Raw genomic sequence first — 22,193 nt, 5'->3', positions numbered from 1 at the left:
AAGGTATAATTTACTTGACAACTTAATAATCATGATTTTTAAATGCCTCTTTTGAAAATTCGTCTACTTTTATCCTGGTCTTTTTGGGGCCCAGAGTCAGATATGAGTTGAGGGAAAGTCAGAATGACCAATAAAAATGGCAGCTGTGGCCCACAATCCTGTTCGTTACCTTTGGCCCATAGTTATGCTTACTGCTGTGGGGTAAATGGAGACTGAGGAATAATCAGGTGAATCACCAGCTTATGGCTCCGGCGGCAGGTACAGGCAACCACCCTAGTGTCTGTCATGTGTGTCATCTGTCACTCCCCTACGATACACATTCCCATTCACCTATCCCATCCCCAGATTTCCTCATGGCATCAAATTCAGAAATTCATCCAGCCGTACGGTTCCCTTCCATTTTGACAGTCCGTGGTTTTATTCCTGATCTTTCTATCCTGTCAAGTGGAGTTTATCAGCCCAATGGTCTATGTGAGGGCCTATGATGTCAAAAGTATATAATATTAGTGTTACTACTGGAAACAGAAGGATGCAATGCGTCCTAAAGATGCAAGAAGTAGGGAAATAACACGGTCGCATTTATAAGAAAAAAATCTAAATTTTAGCCTGAGCTTTACCGTGCTGGTCTTGGCACCAAGCAGCCCACAGGTGGAATGCCTCTCTATCCCCACTAGCCTGTTTGCTCGTCTGTATGTTAGGGATGGCAACAGGATGTACAGCAGATGATTGTTTGGTTAAATGGGGAGTGTTGGTAAAAACCCTTAGCACTGCGCATGCCCACAGCCGTCACGTGTCAAACGGTGGTCAGCACCGAAATACCTGGAGATACGATGGTTGGCCTGCACGCAACGTAAGCGTCACCCACCTTGGGACCACATGTTCAAAGGAGACTAAGAAACAGATTAAAAAGGCAGAACGATCGCTTGCTGTTGCTGCAAAATAAATGGGAGTTTTGACCTATATACAAAGTATTTTTTGTTTGAAATATACTGTTTCCCGGAATATATGACCTAGCCGGACAATCAGCTCTAATGCGTCTTTTGGAGCAAAAATCAATATAAGACCCGGTCTTATTTTACTATAATATAAAACCAGGTAATATAATATAATATAATATAATATAATATAATATAATATAATATAATATAATATAATATAATATAATACCAGGTCTTATATTAATTTTTGCTCCAAAAGACACATTAGAGCTGATTGTCCGGCAAGGTCTTATTTTCAGGAAAACACGGTATGCAGTTATTTTATTTGGGGTTGTGTTGCAAAGAAGTCTTATTCTCTGTGTGCGAGCTGCATGATTTATGTGCACAGATTGTACCATACAACTTCCGCAGTCTATTTGAATCAGCGTGTGGGCAGCCAGGTTTATTTCCACCTAATCACTTCAGTTGTTATTTCCATTTTCTGTTCCTGTTGTACCACATCATTTAAATTTCTGGCAAACAAACAGTTTTTAGAGTGAAAAAAAATTATCCTTAAAAAAATTATAATTGGCTAAAGCAACAAACTTGACTATAGTTTGTGTTTATTAGTTTGACCCTTAAGAGAATGTTCATGACAAAGGTGAATTTTTCTTTCATTTTTAAGGCATAGTGTTAGAAACATCTTTCCCTGGCTATTTTTTATTGTTAAAATTGCATAATGTAACTGAGTTATATTTTGTGTATTATGGATTGAACTATCCAGTTGCAAAAGCAAAGAATTGTATATCATGCACTACTTATAAATAGGATTTTAGAAGTAATATAGCTAGTCCTAGGATGCCAAAATGCACCACATTGTTTCGTGATCTTCTGTTCTTGTCAGCCACTAAGGCGGTGTTGATTATTCTCATAAGAGCAATCTGATCAGAGATACCTGTATTTGAGCTGTTCTAACTGAAAATAATGCTGTCTGTGAAACGGGAAAATGATGCATGGGGATTTGGTAACGTGAATGCTGAAGGTAGAGATAAGTGTAAAAACATGGTTAGTATGGAAGCTATCACAGTAAAGGGATCATGATAAGTGACACCAAGGTACCCAGGGATAAAAATGGTAAGAGCCAACATTAAATAAATGAATTTCAAATTAAACATATGGGCTGGAAAAGACTAATGTTAATTTGCTGTTGTGAGTCACGGCTTACAGCACAATAAATATATAAATGTGAGATATATATATCAGGAAGTTCAGTGACACTCTTGCCACAGACGGACAGAAGCAGAGTTTCGCTTGTCCTATTGACGGACTCCCCATTGCCACCTCGGACACTTCTCAGTACTGAAAGCAACAATACCCCCCAAAATTAGCCTGAATGTCAGCACCTTGGATCATGAATTCTCAGCACTTTTACCTGCATTGCTGTTTCAGGGTCTTCATCTGTAGCCCCAGGACCTAGAACAGAGTCTGCCACAAAGCAGTCATGCAATAAAAATTAATGAAGGACAGAAGGAGAAAAATCCTAGCAACTCATAATACAGTTTCTTGAGTTAAAAAGCAGCGCAACTTATAGACAAAGAATTTACAGTTTCTTCTCAATATAGTCTACGAACTCTACCAGGCATGGCTCCTAAAACCAAAGAGAGCCCAGTTTAGCCACGTATCAGTCCACCCCTGTACCCCGGCAGGAGTTTTCCATGTGCCAGCAGCCAGCTGAGTCTCACCCCATCTGCGTGTCCTCAGTCTAAGCGACTGGGATTCTAACCTGTTTGTACCCGAGTGTACTGTTCTCTTCCTTAGGCTGGTGTGCTAGCCTGAAACCCAGTCTACTTGACTGGAACACTGACTATCGACTCTTTTTATCAGGACACTCACACGCTGAGGTGCTCTGCAGCCAGGAATTAAGCTTCAGGTTGAATTTGAATTAATCTCCCTAAAAGGAGGACGCTACTACCCAACTGTGAGTAAAAATCATGCTCCTTTCCTTAAGACCCAAACACTGAGACAGAGAGATACAGTTTCAGAGATGTCATTGAGTGTGTCTCCTCAAGCATTCCAATTTTTATTTCTGACCTGAGCCAAGCCTTTCCAGTCAGTCCTAAAATACTACAAAGTCAAACACATGCAGTTATGACACATTATTTCCTCAAAATAGTCTCTTCCAAAATTGCAATACTCAACCAGAAACTATAGCCAGACTTTCCGAGCATTGTGAGAGATGTAGGAGGAAGATTTGAGACCAGATCATTTTAATTTCACCGGGAGCAAAAAATTACAGTGATGAGCACACTATTCCAACTGATTATTTTTTTCAGTGCAGTAAATATACTGGGATGAGTTAGTGTTGTTTGCACACCCGAATTCCACATCAGCACAAAAAGTATGTGTTAAATGTCTTGACAGCCAATTCTGGGCAAGGTGTTTGATACAGCAGTTAAATTTTTGCATCTTTATGATAAGAAGATAATATAAAAGCTCATCTTCAAGAAAGTACAATTTGAGGAATAACTCAAACGAAGTAAAGGACAGTATGAGCCAGAATATAGCCCCCTGAGAATTTTAGTAGTATTTCCATGTTATAGAAACTGAGAGATTGAACAAGTTTTATGGGACACACGAAATATGAAGTATACATGCAAAATATGTAAGAATAGCTTAGGCACTTGAAACATCAGATTTTCATAATTTCTACCAGTGTGAATATCATTAGGTAAACAGTTCCTTTTCCATTGAGCTATAATTCCTCCAAACAAAATGCTTCGCAGTCCATCCTCAAGTAATTTACAATTGACTTTGATTGTTGATTTGGAATTTTATGCCTTCCAAGAAAATAGTCAACCATTTTTTATTGTCTCTTAGTGTTCAGACTTGCTTGCTATGCGTAGCTAAAGCTTTTTAACCTACTATTTAAAGCAATTATTGTTCTTATTGTTATCTACTTCATGATAGATATCATACATCCCTTCGCCAACCCCTAATATGGAAACATCTTTACAATTAGTATTTCATTGTGTTTTCTTAAGTTCTATCCAGCTCTTCTACAGGTTTTGAAAGACAGAGAGGTCTTAAGATTAGTACTAAAATAGTGCTACATTCATGGAATATTTACCTGTCAGGTTCTATACTAGGCAATTCTCATTTTACAGATGAGGAAATTGTGACTTAAGGTTAAGAGGTTAAGTAGCTCAAAGAGGTAACTGTGAAAAGGCCAAGACATGAAGTTTCTGTCTGATTCTAAATGCCATGGTGTAAATCACCACACATTTAGGCAGAAATATTTTTAAAACTCTGAATCACAGAACTATTAGTTATTATCATGAACAGTTATACTTAACTTTTTGTTAAAAGTAAATAAATGCTTGATTTCATTTTAACTCAAAGTATGTTAACAAATATAAATATTATATTAATATTATATTGACCTTTATGCAGCGTTGCTCAATATTACCCTATGTATAATTAATAGTCAAGCTTTTAAGGGAGATACTTTATAACATTTTCTTCCCTTTCAATCGGAATAATCAACATCTAGCAGATTTCCCTATAGAACCAAAGGTTATTTCAGACTTTAGTATAATTACGAAGACTAGTACCATCAGAGGGAACACATAGCTAATAAAAAACATGCCTGTATGAAATGTGCATAGTATAATTCAAAGATAATTAGACTAATTTTCAAATCTGGTTTATGAAAATAAGTCACATATTTTCATTAACAATGTATTGGTTGTTTACTCTGTGGAAGCACCGTGCTAGGTGATGGATGATACATGGTCAACTAGCTATAATTCCTTCCTTTGATGAACGTGCAGCCAAATAAAATACTCAGATATATGAATCAATAATTGTACTAAGTGCTGTGATAGAGGGAAACCCAGAGTGCTATGGGGGCCAGAGGGACACCATCCCAATCAGATAGTGACCTCAGGGAAGGCTGGGGGTTGCTGCTGAGTTGGGTTTTGAAGATTAGGAATTCAGAAGCAGCAGCAGAGGGGGAGGGCATTCCTGGAGAAAAGAGAGGAAACGCATAAACAAGAAGTCCTCAAGAGATGTAAGCAGGAGAGGAGCCAGGCTGCAATTCATCTGTGTACCAACCTGAACATTTTAACGCTCTCCTGAAATCCCTGAGTCATCGCAGACCTGTTAGCAGCGAGTGGGGATAGAACGTACAGACACACTTCAAACTTGAACTTGCATCCTTGTCAGCAATACTCTTACAGATACTTTTCATGCCCTCCCTTGTTTTATATTTTTAATCACCTCCCTAAGTGGGAAAATCATTTTGGGAAGCATAAATGATATTAACTTCATAGCTACGTCTTGAACACAGCACAGTTATGTACAGTGACTAACGTGAGTGTCATAGATAATAACATATTTCTCTACAGGAATTGGACCTACTTTAGTGTACTGTGAACCATAACTCAGAATCACAACTCTAATCATGTGTGTGCATAAGGTCTTAGAAATAACTATAGTACTATGATAAACGTGAAGCTAAATTGAGTGGTCTATAGTAACTGTACAAACTTATTAATAAGTGTTTAATCTCTGCAAGTTTTGAGGGATTTAGGATTGATTATTTTCTTAACTGATGGAACTTAATTGTAAGATTAAACATTTATTCCTAAACTCACCATTCAGTATGAGGCCGAGTAAGAGATGAAAGGCCCATAAAATTGGAACTATTTTGTTAATGTATGAATTCATGCCATATTTTGAAGATGATTTTGGAATTGTCAGCAAAGATCTAAAATTAAATAATGGAAATTTTACAAATAATTTTTGAATCCATTATTAAGATATAATTTTTACTCTGAAAGTTTAAATTTGTATGTTACTTCTTCCATAGTTTCCACTGAGAATTAAGCTCATTGGATGTTATTCCACTTGGCTGAATATATTCAGGTCTAATGCTATGTTTTTCTTTTGTGGGTTCATAAACAATTAGCAAATGCTTGCCATTGTGTTATCACTGGAAAGAGAACTGTCTCAGATATTAATTAATCAATTGAATTAAAGAGCTTATAGTTCAGTACAAAAGAAGCTAGGAAAAATGAAGATCAAATAGAAACACGTAAAATAAAATAACTAAATAAATGCCAAGAAAATGAGTATAAATATGAATGAAAGGGCATTGTTAAAGGAGAAATATTTTGATCTGTGTCTTGAAGAAAATAATGGAAATTATTGAGCAGGAAAGAGTGGTATTTCAGATAGAAGAGATTGAGCAAAATCCTGAATGAAACAATTAGCGATATATTTGGAGGATGGATTAAAGTGGTTCACCTGAAGGAAGCAAATGAGTCATTTTTTTCTTTTTTTATTAAATTTATTGAGGTGACAATGGTTAGTAAAATTACATAGGTTTCAGGTGTAGGTGTACATTTCTATAATACATCACCTGTATATTGCAGTATTCACCACCCAAAGTCAGTTCTCCTTCCGTCACCATACATTTAACCCCCTTTATCCTCTTCTACCAACCCCCTCCCCACCGTCCCCTGGTAACCACTAAATTGTTGTCTGCGTCTATGAGTTATTGTTTCTTTGTTTGTCTTATTCATTTGTTGCTTTCAGTTTTATATCCCACATATGGATGAAGTCATATGGTTCTTGACTTTTTCTGTCTGACTTATTTTGCTGAGTCATTTTTAATAATAATGAAAAGATCACCTTGGGAAAATGTGGCTGAGAACTATTGGTTGGGAACTATTCAGTGGGACTCTTTAAGATTAAACTTTGATACAAAAGACGGTCGAAACTAACTGGGATGCCTCAATAAAAAGAATGAAATGATATTAAAAAGGGATCAAAATAAACATAAATAAGATGAACAGTAGAAGAAATCCAAGTATTACACAGCTCAGGTGTGTGTGTTGTGATAGGTTTGAGAGTGGGGTCTAGAGCAATAGAGAAGAGTTGTATCATCAGGGCTGAGTTCCAACATAAATGTGGAAAATAAAGAGATGACAAATGAGTCTAAGAATCGTGACCTAACGGAGTGGAAACCTTTGGGGAAGACCTTAGTGCTAATACTGATGAAAAGGTGTCTTTAGGGCAGGAAGATAACCAGCTTTCCACCTTGTACGTTAGCTGTGCACAGTGTCCCTCTGGAAACAGGACGCTTTACAAACTAAGTGAAAGATTTTGAACAATCTAGATTCATTATCCGTGGGATGAGCATTTTGAAACTTGGAGAGTCGGTTGCACTCTGCAGGCTGAAGCACTGAGAAAGGACAAAAGACTAAGTACCTGAAGGTCATTGGTAAAGGTGAAAAGGACCTACACAACAGAGTGTAATTTATTCTTCAAAAAAAAAAGTGAGTAACTTAAAGGAAACGCTTTCAGGTTTCAATGATATGCCCACAACCCATAAACACATTTTCGTACTTGTATTATAACTTCGGAGGTTAAAAAAATGAACCCCAAAAACTGAGTCCCATGTTGTGTAAGGTTGATGGCTCTGCATAAATGCCCAGAAGTTTCTGTTTTGTTCTGGCACAAGCTTCGTAAGCGAAAGCCAGCCTAGTCTCACCTAGGTGGTTCAGAGATGACAAGTTCCTGTAAAAAAACGTAGGTGATGAGCGGATTATGTTCCTAACATAATTGAAGTGCCAGGGGACACCTATTTGGGTTGTTGTGATAATTTATATGCTAACACATTATGTCCTCTGAGGCCTGAAGTGTCTTGCAAGGAAAATAAAAGAAGGAAGAAGGGAAAGAAACAAGGAAGGAGAGAAGGCGTTTTCATTTTTGATTTTGTTTTTAATTAAGGGGCCATCAGAAAAGGAGCTTTGGTTCATTAAGCCATAGTCCCCAGAATGGACTTGGAAGAGTGGTTCTTTACAGGAATCGTTAGTACCATTCCCTGGATGAGGCTTAGAAAAGGCCTGGAAAAGAAAGGCCATCCTGTCTCATGTAGGAGGTGGAAAGATGGTGGTGGCTGTCCCGTCAGCCCCTCTTGGGGCACCGCCTGTTGTATCCCCTCCAGGCTATGACCCACCTCTCCATTCCCATGGGGGCTCCTGCAGTGGTATCACCCAGAATCCCTTTGTAACCTACAGAAGAAAATGCCACTTTGAAAAGAAACAAAATTTGTGCCACAGAATGCAGCCCCTCCCACAATCCTTCATTGTCAAAGGAAATGCTTAGTTTAATGAGATTTCATTTTTACAACCTTTACTACTGCATATTCTTTTAGTTGCTAGCTGACTACAAATGTGGGCCGGTATCATCCCAGGTTGGGAAATTAGAATGTCCTAGGCTATCCAAGGCCATATGTTCTTTTTCACGTTGGTTCCCTTTCCCCTGAGCCTGAGGTGGGGTAGTGGGTGGGGTGGGGGTTTGCTGAAGAGGAGGGACGAGAAAGATGGGTCGATAAAGAAGAGGCGAAAAGATGCAAACAAGAAGCCAGATAAGGATTAATTATTGTGCAGAGCTCTAATGTCCTTGACAACCTTGTCTGTCACACATTGAGATAGAGAAACACTGGCAAGGCATTAGACTACAGCCTGATGGTTTTAACGGATAAATACACAGCACAGCAACGGATACCTTCATGGACAATTAGTTAGCATTTTTATATATATAATCGCCAAAGCTGCTGCCAACAAAAGGAGTCAGCTGTCCAGACCACACAGTACTTTCTTATTTTTTGAGACATTTCAAACTATCATTAATTTCTTTTTTCTTTTCTGGAGAAATGTCCTTAGCAAATAACATACAATTACAAGCATGGAATAAAGGACCAATACATTTTTAAAATGTAATTATTCGTATAGTCCAGGAAGTTAATCGGAACAAAAATATGTGTTGTTTAAAAAAAGGTTAATCCTAAGAAGTTAACTATATGCCAAAAAAAAAAAAAAAAAAAAGAGACAGAGGAATCCATCCACATAATCCATTACCTCTTTTTGCAAGTTGTTTCAGTCTCTGCCTTCCTCATGTGGGTCACAACTGAGGCTCCGGGGAGTAGGAAAGATCTAGAGAAAATTGGGAGAGGTGGACACCAAACCTCCAGGTCAGGTGATGACTGATATGCACCAAGCATTAAAAGAGAGGACGTGCAGGTATAATGGAACGTCTCCCGGGGGAGAATCTTCTTTCCAGGACAATACATCACACATGGGTCCTGGGGAAGTGTTACAGGGGCTCAGGTGTGCTCCAGCCGTCAGGTTAGGTTATCCATCATGCGACTGGTGCACACCATTTGAGTCAGGAAAGAATAGCTGGCTGTCCTAAACTCCACGTGCTCCCAGGGCGCAAAATCATTGAAAGCAGAGGTTAAAGGTACTTATTAACCAAGAGAGGTCGTCAATTTACATTAAGCTTGGTGTCACTCCGTTTCTCCATCCCTTTTCTGGTGCCTGGTAGAGTGATTTCTCTTCTGCTATTTCATGGCAATCCTGAGAAAAAGAAATTACAGTCACAGTATCGACTAGTTTTAAAAATGTATTCAATTATTTTTGGAGCACATTTGATAGCTGTAGCACTTGCTAACTTCAGACAAATTGACTGTAGGATTAATGTCATCATTTCTATAGAAAGCATTTCAAAGCTTTAAAATGACAGCATTCTAAAATAAGATAGTGGTTCCCGACACAGGATAAAGCTAAATGGAGACATTTTTCACTCTGCTCTTTCCTCCGCTTCAAAGGTCACTTTGCATTGGGGTTCTCCTTTCTCCTTCCTCCTTCATGGAAAGCAATTTCATCACAGTGAGTATGAGAAAATGAAAGCGACGACGACGACCGGAGGAAATGTCCTTTAGCTTTATTGCTGGTTGTCTTCCCAGCACCAGGCTAAACGTGCCTCTTGTGGAAACACTGTCAGTTCATGCTCCCTATTTGAAAACATATTGGTCTAAGGAAGGGATTCTAACGTCTCAGTCACCAGTTTTAGTCACAGCTGGAGAGTCACTGCATGTGTCGGAGAAGCTGTAGAAGAAAAGCCTGAAGGCAACCTGCAGGGCTGGAAGTTTATTAAGACAATACTTACGTCCATGCTGCAACCCAGAAGACCAAGACTTAGAACGTCTAGAAAGCAGTGTGGCCCGTTTTAGTCAACATTAGAAGAAGATGAGAGAGGGGACTGTTACTCAGTCTTAAAAAGAAGAGAAGTCGTGACCCAGGCTTGTACACAGATGAGCCTTAGAAGGCATTCTGCTCAGATCAGCCAGACACGTGTCATATGATTCCAGGATAACGAGGTGCCTTGAGTGGCCAAAGTCGGAGAAACAGAAAGTAGGAGAGTGGTTGTCAGGGGCTGGGGGGTGGGGAGGGAGGCAGGGAGTGGGGAATGAGTGTTTAATGGGTGTGGGGTTTCAGTTGGGAAGGTGGAAAGTTCTGGAGATGATGGTGGGAATGATTGCACAGTAATGTGCATGTACATAATGCCACGGAAACGGACATTTAAATGGCAAATTTTTATTACAAATGTATGTATGTATAGTATAGTATAGTATAGTATAGTATAGTATAGTATAGTATAGTATCACAATTTAAAACGTAAAAATAGAAGTAAATGAGGAGAGAGAGAGAGACTGGAGAGTTGTGAGAGCGAGGGGAGACCCAGTGGACGTTTCCTGGTCACGGCTCACTCCGCAGCTCCGTCCCTCTAAGCTCCAAACCCTGGAAACACCCTGACCCCACAGGCTCCCACTTCGGCCAGTCTGAGCCCCACGGTGTGCCGCCCAGACACAAACCAAGGGTCGCTTCTCTGGCTTAAAAGTGCTGCTGGATTGAGGCTTTCTCTTGCACGGCCTCTCCCTGGAGCCGCACGCAGGCAAAGCAGGAAGCCTCACTTCAGGGACAGAGCGTCTGCACTGGCTCCCTCAGCCCAGCTGCCCGCCTGGAGGGAAGGAACCAGAAGCCACATGGCTGTGCCCCCGAGTCATCAAGAACAGCCTCCAGCCAGTGAGGCAGTCGAGTGCTATTCGTGACCCACACTTTGACAGTCGCCCACCTACACCACATACAACAAGGTCAAGGTCATTCCAGGAGGGTCCCCAACCCTGGTCCAGAATTGCCTTCTGTTCCGGGGATGCTGAAATTGGAGCGGAGCGTTCCACGTGGAGGAGCCGAGATGCCGGAGGGAGTGGGGTGATGCTCAGGGTTCAGAGAGATGGGGGGAAATGGAGGATGCTGCCAAAACCGGGTCGTGTGGGCGGTTCTGTCGCAATGCTTGTTCAGAAATGGTGTCTCTGCTCCAAAGTAAGTGGGGCAGTAAGGAGTATGAGCATGGCGGGAACTTCCCGTTCCTGCATTTGGAGAAGCACGAGGTGAACATAGAAAACTCACCCAGCTGAGCCCAGCCGGGTAGGAACACACCCCGCTCCGCAAACACACACACACACACACACACACACACACACACACACACACACACACACACACCTCAAACACACATCCCTCACACACCTAGCACTTCGTCAGTTACCAGCCACCTCAGACCCACCATATCTGGTGTTACAAGGGTCAGTGTGATTTCAGATCCCTCCTCCACCTCTTGAAGGTCACTCACAGGCTGCCACCCTTCCAAGGCCACCTACCCCGTGCAAGTGTCAGATCTTCTCATAAAGTGCCATGTTGACTGTAATGTGTACGTCTCTCTTCATGGTTTCGCATGTATGACACTGTGCTACGTTTTGTCAGGATTCTGTTTGTTTTAATGTAGCTCTCATGAAGTTTTGAGTGCTGTGCAACAACCTGATTTTTCCCATAAATCCTGTGGGTTTTGTAGTGTAATGTGGCAAGTACAGTCATTTTTAGGGACACACGTGTGCTGTGACCAAGTGCCATATTGTATAAGTTGGCATCGCAGATTTACTCTCCACAGCTCAGCAGTGCAAAGAACACATGGCTTCTTTATTTTTCTACAACTCTCCAGTTTTCTTCGTGAGGTTCCCACTTGCTAGTGGTTATATAGAATTGGACTCCAGTGAGGCATCTCATTTATGCAAGGAATACCCTCCTAGGCCCTCTCCTTCCAGAATCCCCATGAAACTGAGCAAAAACTCTTTCATTTTGTTTTTTCCTTCAAGCCAGCTATTGGGTTTACGACGTCTATATGTCACTGCCCTCGACCTACTTCTGTCCCTGTGTCATCCTTCCTGTGCCCCTTGGGGCTCACAGCGTGCGGTTTGCACTTCTGTGTTTTCTGGAAGGCAATTCTCTTACCTATCACTCCTCTTCCAGAGGCAAGCAGCCTCATGCTTCAGGCAGATCAGTGGAACCATAGCCACTCCAGCTACGGAAGAACCTAGGTGAGTCTGCAGGTGTCTCTTGATATTTACTAGAGTAGAGGAAATCCTTTTATCCCTCAACAAAGCCTGGTTTTCAAGATTATTTTCTGACTGCAATTTCAAAATGCCTACCCTAGATACCAAAATTTACAAGTAGACTGTTTTTCTCTCTGCATTCCTGCAATCTCAAAGAGAATCGTCTCCGAAGATAGTAGACATCTCTCACAGGATGGGGGAAGTCACTCAAAAGAAAATGTAAAATAATGATAATGTTAACTTTTCCCAATAAATATTAGTGCTAATTCAACTACATGACCAGGTTGGCATAGGTGCAGTATCTTATATCAGAAATAAAAATGAGAATATTGAAAAACAGAGAACTCTGAAATTTTAGTGATGCTTTCTTTGAGCACGTTGAGCAATATCTTACCTTTCTCAAATTGTCAGAGTGCACGCCGATCATTTTGCTAAGAGTAATTACCTATTCCAGAAAGGGCACCGCAGTTTCTTCATCAAATCATAAGCCAAGCATGGCATTCAGTGAAAAGAAAATAAGGGGATCAGTGCTGATCCATAAACAGTGGCCCTTTGATTCTTTTATTCTATCAGATTAAGCCTCTAGACACAGCTCTCCTGTAGCTTATAGGTAGAAAAGGAAAATCTATTTATTCCCTGATAAGAAATGACATTAAAAAAAATGGTATAGGGTAGCCCCAAATTAGCTCAACAAGAAATGAGCTCAATGCATAAAGTTGAAGAAATAGAGAGAAATCTGTCAGAATATACCTCGATCCTGAATCTCATACACTCAGCAACAATAGAGTCACTTAAAACAATTAGTAAAATGTACTCAGTAATCAAAAAGTAGGCTACAATTTAAGATACTTAATGTTTAACTTGAATTTTGAATGTAGATATTCTTGTTATTTTTTATTTAAATTAATATGCAATTTATTAAAGTTACACATTTAAGTCTTAATTTTCTTAATAATTTAGGTTCATTCATCTTACATACTTTTAAATTCAATTTATAGACTTGGTAATTATGTTAAAATAATGATTACATGTTCTTTGATTAATGTTTAAATTCATTCTTTTAAGAGATTGAATTCCCCTATAAAGCTAATCCCATTTACAAACAGTTAATTATGTTCTTTTGAACATTTATGACACTAAATCTATAACTCTAGTACCTCTGTTTCTCTCAATATTTTAAATGTATGAAAAGGAAGACTTATAAACGTAGCATGCAAATTTTTCCTAAGCAGTTCTTATAAATTTTATTAAAGTATAATCATTGTTTCAGATACCTTAAATAACAAGTTAAACAGATTACACTAAATATTTAAATTTAACAGAAAAATAGTAGTAATGTCTTGATTTAATTAGTTACTTCTCTTCTTATTTTTTCATCTTTTCAGGGTTTAAAAATGGTTACTTAGGTAAAGAAAACAGTTATCATTGTAGGCAGACAAAATCCAAGATGATGATATAGGTATTTCTCTCTTAATCCTATATTTGAGGGCAAAGAGAAAGTCCATGGACCCTACATTCTTTCAACTTCTGACCAAATCACAAGTAAACACCCTGAAAGTTTCCTTAGCGCTAATTTCTGTATGCTAAGTCAAAAGCAAAGTCTACGTTTCTCAGCTGAGAGCTAGTTTTGCCACTTAGAGAAACCTTGTCCCATTGTATCTGAATCCCTTTAGACTGTTTCCAGCTGATGAGCTAGGGGAGTATGATTCTGTAACCCCATTTAAGTTTCAGGTAAATTCCAGTACCGCTTGAATGAATTCATCTCAGCCTTTTACTTCTGGAGAGGATTCTGCATTCTTTTCATATGTTTTTTCTCTTCTAAGTCTTGGCCATGACTCAACAGAGTGTTCGTTAACACAAGCATATTTTTGCAGGTAGAAAGGGTGGCATGTTCGGCACAATTTACCTAATTGTCAAATAAAATGTGCAGTGTGCCGGCGTGCCAGTGTGAGCTGGAATAATGTTTGCATGATATGGATGGAGACAAGTCAGATAAGAGAGGAACAGCTCAGATGGAATTTGATGTTATCGAGGTCTAGTCTTCCTCTGCTTTTTAATCTTTGCAAAAATCTCTAAGAACAAAATGATCTCTTATAATCCTGCCTGGTGTCCCCCATATCTGCAGTTTTTTGAGTTACATAAAAACAAAGGAAGTGATGTATTTTCTTGAATGGTTTTGAAACCGGTAGCAAACAAGTGCAGGTAAGAGTAAAACATGTCTGTCATGTTAGCATTCTAGATGAATGAATCCCTTCAAGTAGATCTACTTTGAATCTTGTCCTCAAACTATGCCAGTGTTTAATCCTTTCATCAGAATCTGGAATCTGCTCCAGGTTGAATGCAAATGCTTAATTAATATTTGTTCCATAATATGGACCTAGCTAACCATAATCAAAATTTTCCACGTATTGTTATTAATACAAAATATTACTATGTAACCTGTTGATTGTATTTTGATATTGGTTTGATTCCGGTGTGAAGTGTCATCGCACAGGACGTCCTTACTGTCCTTCGTCTCCTTTCTATTCCCTTGGTAATCCTCAGTTGCCCTAACGCCTGCTTCCCTGCAATTAGCTTGATCATTTTCTTCTTGCTACGTTCTGACAAGAAAATTCTCCGTAGTGGCAGAAGTGCTATCCTGAGACATGGACTCCACAATACGTTAAGCTCCCCATTGTCCAATAATTAGTTAGGCGAGACAGTGAAGTTAAACAAAAGTATGTACCAAATGTTCAAAGAAATGTACAGTGAACTCTAGATGGAGGGAGTCTTTGCTAGCAGATCATGGGAGTTGAAAGAACATAAGTGTCGTGACCTTGTCCAGTGTCCCTTACCCCAGATACTGCCATTGTTTAAAACCTTCTCACTTTCATCCACATTATTTTATTAGTGTCTCAACTGACGTCTCTGTGTAATTCATCGCTTATAACAGTTTTCCTCTAGTCCTATGGCTGTATCACTTTAAACAATTCTGAATCTATTCACCTTCTTTTTGAGTCATGTATTTACTTATTTTACAATCAGTTTTGAACACCTATTACTATATACTGAAAAACTGTTAAGCTTTGTCTCTTATAGAAGATGACTAATAAATATAATGGTCTAATATAAGGAAAGAGGGAAATCCAAACAGAACAGTCAAAGGACCCTTTCCAAGGAATCGGGGAAAATGGTCCACAAGAAATGAGAGCTAAACCGAGCTTTGAACTAGTCAGGCAAAAAATCGCAGGGCATAAATTAGCAAGAGAAAAGACTTAGCATATTTGGGCATCTGCAGAGCGTCTACAACACACTGAAAGCCTCTTAATTCAACGTTATCGGGACCAGTTTTCGGTTAAATAAAGAGAAGGATCATTTTTTAAGTGACACATCCATACTGTATTAGTTAGGTAGAGATTAGGCAACTATAACAAAATGCAGTCGTTTTAACAAGATAGAAATTACCTTCACACGTGAAAGTCTGAACCCAGGCTTCCCGGACTGAGGTGGTAGCTTGTGTGGGGACGCAGGCACTTTCTCTCTTGCTGTGCCTGTACGGGTAGTGTTAGGCTTCTGCCCATGGCTGAAGATGGCCTACCAGGCCTTCGGGCAGCAGTGGGCCCGTGACCTCCCTGCCCCCCGTGCCTCGTCTCTCTCCCCTGCTCTTACTTTGATTGTGTGGGGAGAAGAGGAGACCACAGGACTACAGACAGTGTCTTCTTACATATCTGACCTTGGAAAAGTGTTTGTCCTCTTGTGGCTGCATCATTCTGCTTTTCAGCCTGTTTTATGAGACCAAGATAAATACGAGTGATGGCCGGAAAAGGCTCCTTCGACAAGGAGTTTGGTGTGTGGTGAGACCAGGCCTTTGGTCTGAGACCCAGTTGGTGCATCACTCCAAAGTGTTCTGATGTGTGCCCCGTTTTGCCCCCCAGGTTGAAACAATTTTAGGCAAGGCTGTGGCCACAAACCCCACCGCTCTTCATAGGTTGCTCATACTTGGTATTGCTGGGCCCATGCAGAACCTGGATTTGAATTACGAGTTCAAAGAGGTGATTGGTTCTTGGCCCTCTGAACTTGACCATCCCACCAGCTTCTCCCCGTCCCCTTTCTGCTCTGCAGGAAGCACCAGGAAGATCACACAAGCAGAGTGACTGTGTAGTCATCCAGGCGTGCAGCTGGATATCAGGCTTCCTTTCACGTAGAAATCCTCACACTTTGTGAGTAATTTTCATGGTATCTCCCGCCCTTGGGTTCAGAGATGTACACCAGTTGGGTGCTGCTCTCTCCTTTCTCGCTGTGAAGATGAAAGGAGGGGATGGTTCACACGGCACACCACCCAAAAGGCAACTGTCCCCATCCCACAGCTCCTCTACTGAATGGGGGACAGAGAGAAGAGGAGGAAAGACGCGTGCTGGAAACCACCCAGTGGGCATGGGAGGCCAGTGACAGTAAGTTAACAGAGGGGAAGAAGCACAACACCAGCTAAACATGGAGTACATCACATGCCAGGCTCTCGCCAACTGTCTCACGCACAGTATATCATTTCATTCCTCCCCCAAGCATTACTTGGGATAGCACAATTTTGTAAATGGTGACGTAATTTGCCCAAGTTTCCAGCCTAGTCAGTATGGGAGCTAGAATATGATCGCAGGCAGTCTGGCTCCTGGGCTTGGTTCTAAGACCAGCTGTGAAGATACCGATACTTAGGCACCAGGGGACACTGAGGTCCAACTGTCAACATGCCACAGGGAGAGCAGAGGTGTGCCGTGTGAAGGAGCTGTCAGGCCAACCAAAGCTACGCAAGTGTGCTCCGAGCTACGAGAGAGGGGCTGGGTCGCAACAGAATGCTGGCGGGCCCATCAGGCACAGAGCCGTCACGTCTCCTGCAAACACATGCTGTCTCCCACACTGAGTCACGGCCTTTGGGTGTAGACATGCCGTGGAAGTCACGTCAGTCCTTTCTGTCACAGCTATACGTGTGTCTAACATGCTGTCAACCGAAGCACTTTCTCAAGGCGTCAAAGACGCTGATGTGTATCGGGTCCTCTAAATCTCAGTGGTGCCCCTTTCATGTTTCCTGGATCACTGTGTCCACGTATCTGACAAATGCTGTCACTGTAAATAAACTGCATATTAGTTCAGTCTTGCAACGTCAAACTAAAACATTTAAATATTTTCTACATAGAACTGGCAAACTGTTGTGTTTAAGGAATTAGTAGATTTTGCAACATGGTTGAATTAGTGAGTGTGTGTATGAGTGTTGTTTCTGTAAACTGCCTCTTTAAGAAACAGTAAAAAATCTGTCAGTCTTAAATTATTTTATAATAGTGAACCACATATAGTTTAAGTATTAATGCAAAAATAATAATAGCCTTATGTGACCACAGTAGAAATCCAAGAAGATTCTAGCTGTATAATATTGTGACTAAAATTGTAATCCATTTAGTTTACTCATGCTTTACTGCAAATATTTTCTGACTTGACAGCTTTATAAAGAGGTGAAATATGGCATATTGTAAAAGGAAAATATAGCCTCTTTCTGAGTGTTCTTGACATTTGACAATACCATTATGCTAACAGTACTAAAGATAGAATTTTAAATCATAAGAGCTGTGATTAAGGTGGGCTTTTCCAAAGAGGTTTACAGGTAATTTGTTATAATTTGTTGCCATGAACAAATAGAGGCAACATACATTTTTCTGAATGTTTGAGATTAGTAACATACCCGTAAAGCATAAGGGACATTCATTATCTGGATCGATATGCCAAGGATTTTATTACCCTGACGGTGTCTGCAATTCCCCCCTGCCCCCCCCCAAAAAAAAGCCAATAGGAATATTTGAAATGAGAGATAAAATTATTCAGACATATTTTCAGATGCCTAATTTCTAATAAAGGAGTAAAGAAACAATAAAGTAAGGAACCGAGGTTTGAGGTAGGGGGACACAAATTTATTGTATCCATAGATGGCCCTGGAAATGAAGGAAGAGGATGATGGGATCAGCACCCAAAATGACCCTGACAGCTTCTGGGAACTGTGTGGGGCAGTCCTTCAAGGACAGTCTCCTTTCCTTGCCCATAGAGAGAAGCTAACGCATGTTAAAACTTTCTAATGACTGTCAAATCTTAGTCACAAATCACAGCTACAATTGAAAAAAGGGTTTGCTTTGCCATCTTTGCATTGTCACCTTTCTAAGGATAAATATTGACGGATGAATGCCAGGTGATGTGCATATTAGATGGGTGTAAAAATAATTGTGGTTTTTGCAATTTTTAACCGTTTAAGCCGCAATTACTTTTGCACCAACCTAATATTTTAGGAACCTACTAGTAATACAACGGTCGGACTATAACGTAATTTATACAGCATCACCTGCTGATCCTGGAGCCCCTCTGAGCAGAGGAGAAGTTGTGCATAATTAGTTATATTCCTATTTTTAATACTCATATTGCTGATGATGTTTTCTTGTCATGATTTATTATCTAAGCTTCATAGGCACAGCAAAAACATTATAACAGACACATTATAAAAGGCTGTTGGAGCTTTTGATTAGCAGAACTAATTGATTTGTAGAGGAGCACATTTTCAGTTACATAAGGGCAGCATATTTGGATTACTCTGAATAAAATCAGTTCCTTTTCTCTCTTTTAAATGTACAAAGATTATTTTTCTTCTTTACCAATTTCTTACTTGATTAAGGGACAATGAATGCGAACGTAATCATTCTTATTTGAAATTTTGTGATGCTCTGTCTGCCTCCCCCACCCCTTAATTAAGCAGTGAGGATGTACGTATTGACACACTAACAAGGGAAAATATAAATGAAAGAGAAAAAGTTCTTTTGAGGAGTAGAATTCTCTATCCTCTGTGTAGAAAGAAGGACCTAATCTGTTATTGCTGAATTCTAAGTAGAATTTAGGGATATTTTTGATAACTTATGAATATTGGACTATATGCTATTAATTAAGCTCAGATCAGATGTGATATCAACTATCACTGTAGCAAAAAGGCCATTACAAAATAAAAATACATAATCTCTATCCACTGAAAAATTCCTTAGCAGTTAGTTTCAAAGGTAAAATCCGTTCTGATTTCACAGAGAAAATAACAGATGCGAATTTATACAAATACACAATTTCCTCTACTGCATCGTTTACTGAGGAAATTCATTCAACCACATGGAGAAAAACACCCCCCAGTGTGCCCACCTCGTCTGTATTCATACATGGAGGTGATTTATATACTAGTCAATATTAAGCCAGATTTGGGGGATTATATTTTAGCAATTCAGGAGCAGTGGATTTGATTAACTAACACTTCCATGTAAAAGCTGTGAGTACTGAATTTGTGATCTGAATGTCAGTGGAATTTTGAGAAGAGGGTGGAGCGAACCTGGCTCCTTTTCATGTACTACAGTGTGGCTTGGACATATATTTGCTCAGCTGAGACAAATTACACTCATAAAGGAAAAAAGGAAATTATGCTTTAATTCAATAATCATATTCAAGTTGAAATTCAACATAAAAGCATCATGAAGGGAATGGTTATTTTCTTTATTTAGTAGACATGCAAATATACGAAAGTCGTTCAACTTTGTAAATTGCAGTCTAGAGAATGTGTTTATGTCGCAAAGTAGAAAACCCATTAATTGAACCCAGTTTATGACTTGCTTTGTTCCACCAAGTATAAACATCACAGGAAAAAAGCAAAAATATAAGAGAAGGAAGAACAGAGGAAAAAAATAGAGGTTAATTGCCTTTGTTGATCTCACAATACTTCTGACAGCTCTGCTGCATTAAAATATGTGTAGAAATGGATGAATGTATTCTTAGTAAGAGGGTGTGTTTCCAGAAATTTTATTCTCAACATTGAGGCTGTAATTCCATTTATAATCTGAATAAAAGCTGACTAAATTATATTGACAGAAGTGTCAGCTTTTATATGTGTTCATTGTTACACTAAAAATACTGGAATACGCCATTCACATCAATGTATACTTGCAGCACTATTCTTCTAATTAACATTTTTCCTTTCTGATTATTTTCTTTCTTTGGGTCAGTAAGTAAAAACCTTAGAATAATTGTATGTGTTATCTATTGCTGCATAACACGTTATCCCAAAACCTCACAGCCTCAAATAACATTGATTATTTCACCATTTCCGTAGGTCAGGAATCTGAGGGGAGCTCACCTAGGTGGCTCCAGTTTAGTCTTTCTCCCAACGATGCCGTCAAGGTGTCAGGTGGGGCTACAACTGTGCAAACGTTTGCCTGGGGGAGGCTGTTCTTTCAAGTGCACCCATGGGGTTGCTGGCAGGGCTGCGTTCCTCACCATGTAGCTGCCCCACAGGTGCCTGATGACATGGCAGCAGCCCCTCAGAGTGAGGGACAACTCCAAGAGAAAGTGAGAGTTCACCTAAGACACAGACCCAGTCTTGTCATAACCTAACCCAGAAAGTGACATCCCATTTCTGCCATATTCTGTTAATTAGAAGTGAGTCACTAAGTCCAACCCACACTCGAGAAGAGCTCAGTTCTGCTCTACCTTGCAGGAAAGAATCTTGTGTTAGTTTTCTATTGCTGCTGTAACGAACTCCCATAAATGTAGTGACTTGAAAACAGTACAAATTTGGTGCCCGGGAGTCCTGTAGGTCACGAGTCTGACACAGGACTCACTGGGCGAAAGCCAGGTGTGAGCAGGGCCGCATTTTGTTCTGGAGGCTCCAGGGAAGATGCTTCCTTGTCTTTGCCGGCTTCTAGAATCTTCCAAGGTTCTTTGCTCATGGCTATCTTCTTCCACCTCTGGAACCATCAGTGGTGAGCTGAGTTCTCACATGGCATCACTCCAGCCTTCTCTCCTTCCTGTCTCTAGTGCTACCGCCACATCATTCGATGTCCAGTGCAGATAAACACCCCAGCCTTTCTTTTTCTCAGGCACATGCGGTTGCCAAGAGCAGTAGGATAAAATGTCTCCCTTTAAGCAGGAGCAGGTCACTGGGTGTAGTTGGAGGAATGTGCCTCTGGGATCAGAAGGAGTCTGGTTCCAATATGAATCCCTCCCGAATACTAACTGGGTGGCTTTGTGCAAGTTACCGTCTCTGTTGTGTCAGGTGTTACCACCTGTAAAACGGGGACAGTGATATTGATAATGCATGGGTGTGCAAATCAGTTTATACCTCAGAAATTCATTAGTTGGTCAGTCTTCTCTGTCGTGCGAGATCTACTGTACTTTTATAAAGTGCTGACTTTTAACGTCACTACATACCTGTGATATTACCTTTCTCTTCTAATGCCCATAAGTCACTAATAAACAATATTTCCTTAAAGTCATATCCTTGACCTTTTACCAGTGATTTGTGCCTCTGAGCACCTGAAACAGGTTCCTATCCCAGACATCAAGAACTCCTTTCGAAAGTAAAACCACCACGTGACCCAGCATTTTCACTTCTCCGTGTTTATCCAAAGGAAGCAAAAACATTAATTCAAAAAGATATCCATATGAGATTATTGTGAAAATTACTTTTTAATATGTGTGAAAATGTGATTAACTGTTAAATGATATACATGCTGGCAACTATTATCATCAAGATGGTGTTAAGATAGCATTATTTCATCCTTTAAACTGAGCCTTTAACTAACACTTCAATTTAAACTTCAATTTTCCAAGTTTCTTCCCTAATAGCTTTCTTTTTCTGCTCAGAATTCTCACTATTTTCTTTACAAAACAGTTTAAAAACTAAAATCCTTAAAAATAATTAAAGGGAGGGATTTTAGCTAGATGTGTCATATGTCAGTGCTTCTGAAACTTGAATGGACGTTGCAGTCACCGGGTGCCTTGTTCAAACGCAGATTCAGATTTGTTAAGTCTGGGATGGAACCCGGATTTTGCATTTATTTCTGACAGTTCCTACACGATACAGACACTGCTTGTCTGCCAACCGAACGTTGCATGTTCAGGTTGTATGCTACTCTCCATACAAAAAGCCCTTGGCCACC

General features: G+C 40.0%; 1 protein-coding gene across 13 annotated transcripts in view; it reads left to right on the top strand.

Annotated features, from left to right (window-relative positions):
• Window positions 1-22,193, top strand: part of RALYL (RALY RNA binding protein like) — a 499,528-nt gene that overhangs the window by 376,248 nt on the left and 101,087 nt on the right. Inside the window, exon 1 of one of the 13 annotated variants that reach the window (XM_033126909.1) lies at window positions 2,821-2,895. The exons of the other annotated variants lie outside the window; for them this stretch is intronic. The gene's annotated coding sequence lies outside the window, so the exon portion shown is untranslated. Of the gene's footprint in view, window positions 1-2,820; window positions 2,896-22,193 lie in introns of those variants that run through there. 13 annotated transcript variants of the gene reach the window in all.

Source organism: Rhinolophus ferrumequinum, chromosome 14 (assembly GCF_004115265.2).
Source record: "Rhinolophus ferrumequinum isolate MPI-CBG mRhiFer1 chromosome 14, mRhiFer1_v1.p, whole genome shotgun sequence".
In the NCBI taxonomy this organism is placed as follows: domain Eukaryota; kingdom Metazoa; phylum Chordata; class Mammalia; order Chiroptera; family Rhinolophidae; genus Rhinolophus; species Rhinolophus ferrumequinum.
Note: the sequence above shows the minus strand (reverse complement) of the source record. Positions and strands in the feature narration are given on the sequence as shown.